The 2,171-nt window shown below is 48.2% G+C and overlaps 1 protein-coding gene across 1 annotated transcript in view; it reads right to left on the reverse strand.

The window, feature by feature from the left end:
- Positions 1 to 765, reverse strand: part of LOC101854963 — a gene marked incomplete at its 3' end in the record, with an annotated part of 10,612 nt that extends 9,847 nt beyond the window's left edge. The window contains 1 exon segment of the mRNA XM_035971022.1: positions 617 to 765.
- Between the last annotated feature and the right edge of the window lie 1,406 nt (positions 766 to 2,171).

Here is a 2,171-nt window from a genome sequence, read left to right on the forward strand (position 1 = left end):
CACACACAGACACACACACACACACACACACACACACACAGACACACACACACACACACACACACACACACACACACACCGGCGACGGAAATCATCACTGGGATATACACCTAAGGCCCAGTCCGTGACATTTTCTGCTGGAAACGTAGGTCTAGGTTTCATCAGTGTCTAATCGATTGTTCCCCATCTAAACATTATCACGTGCCTACAGACTACACCAGACGAAGCCAGCGACCGTGCGGCGAATCCACAAAAAGTTTTGTTCTATAATTCTTCTTAAAGGCCCATAGCCTATAAATACTAACTTACTAACCTACCGACATACCAACACACCAGGAGTCTGAGATCAGACTTGGGCCCTGTCAGGACACCCGATAAGTGACTACTAACAACAAAACCACCACTTGTGAATGGGATAATTATTTATATATATATAGATCTATAATCCATGTCGGTATCTTCACCAGCACCGACCAAAAAAGGCCGCACTCAAAACACAGTAGTTGGCACCAGACAACACATTCCTCGGGGCAACACGGAAAAACAATGACGGAGAAGTCAGTACCACATGTATGTATGTATGTATGTATATAATATGTCTGTATATATGTATAACCTAATTCTATCCCCGTCACAAATCCGTCAGGACGGAAGAACGCCCAACTCCAGAAGGCACACGCACACACACACAGACACACACGCGCGCGCGCACAGAGAGAGCTTCCAGTGAGGACTGACGACGACGGTGGTAGGCTAGTATGACGAGGCAATGGCAGGAACCAGACAGTCCACACCTCTCCGCTCTCTCACACTCAGACCCGTTGACGCGCTCCGCAGAACAACAGACCAATACCACCACCAGCACCACCACCAACACAATCCGTTACTATCACCACCACCATCACCACCAACATTACCACCACCACCACTACCACCACCAACACTCGCACCACCACCACTACTACCACCAACACTGGCACCACCACCATCACCACCAACATTATCACCACCACCACTACCACCACCACCACTACCACCAACACAATCCGTTACTATCACCACCACCATCACCACCACTACCACCACCACCACTACCACCACTAACACTGGCACACCACCATCACCCTCAACATTATCACCACCACCACTACTACCACCACCACTACCACCAACATCACACTACCACCACCAACGAAAACAACAACACCACTACCACCACCACCACTACCACCAACATCACACCACCACCATCAACACTACCATCACCACCACCACCATGACGACACAAACATGAAACTCATCTGAGAGGATTCGAACCCATTCCGCTCACTTGACAGTCAGACCGGTTCTAACAGGGACCTTGGATGTATCTACGACAGTATCTGTTCTCAGAGAAAGAAGTAGTCTCACAGATGTACACGCACACGAGGGTGCCAAAACAAGTTGCTATTTGTACCAAGTTGTCCTTTTATTTTACCTTCTTTTTTCCCTTTTTATTGGGTGGGGGGATTTGGGGGGAGAGGGAAGGGCATGTCGTGAACCCTCACAAGCGCCCCAGGATTGGGACTTCACACTAAGGTAGTTTTGAGAAGATACAATATCCCACCCAGCCAGGCCATCAAACTTGCTGGAGACAGGAAGCTCTTTTTCCCCTCGACGCCCTAGAGGTAGAAGAGGACGGAGAAAGTCGAGTCAGTAAGTACTAAGGTAGTTCAATAGAGCGAGACTTAACCCCCCGGGTGATAAACTGAAAGGAGATTGTAAATACAAGGCAGCTGTGCCTTCTCAATGCTAGACCGGGAAGCCAGACCTAAGACTGTCTACGTGAGTGCCAAAAGGGGGGTGGGGGGGGAGGAGATAAGAGGGTACCTGTAACATTTTAGAGGCTGAATATTAATTGATTTGATTTTCCTTTCGGGAAGTCTTTGCTGAGAAATGCTGGGCCGGTGTGGGTTGTTCCAAGTTATTCTTTTATGGTTTTTCTTTTCAATTATTACGATAGGTGTTGGGTTTTTTATCTTCGTAGCTTTTGGAAATAGATCTATGACTGCACACCTATGCTGAGACGGCAAAACGTGTGTTCAGGCGTCCCCTTTTCTGACGTCGAATTCAGGGACGCTTGTGTGTGTGTGTGTGTGTGTGTGTGTGTGTGTGTGTGTGTGTGTGTGTGT

This window comes from Aplysia californica, unplaced genomic scaffold (assembly GCF_000002075.1).
Source record: "Aplysia californica isolate F4 #8 unplaced genomic scaffold, AplCal3.0 scaffold00363, whole genome shotgun sequence".
NCBI classification, from domain to species: domain Eukaryota; kingdom Metazoa; phylum Mollusca; class Gastropoda; order Aplysiida; family Aplysiidae; genus Aplysia; species Aplysia californica.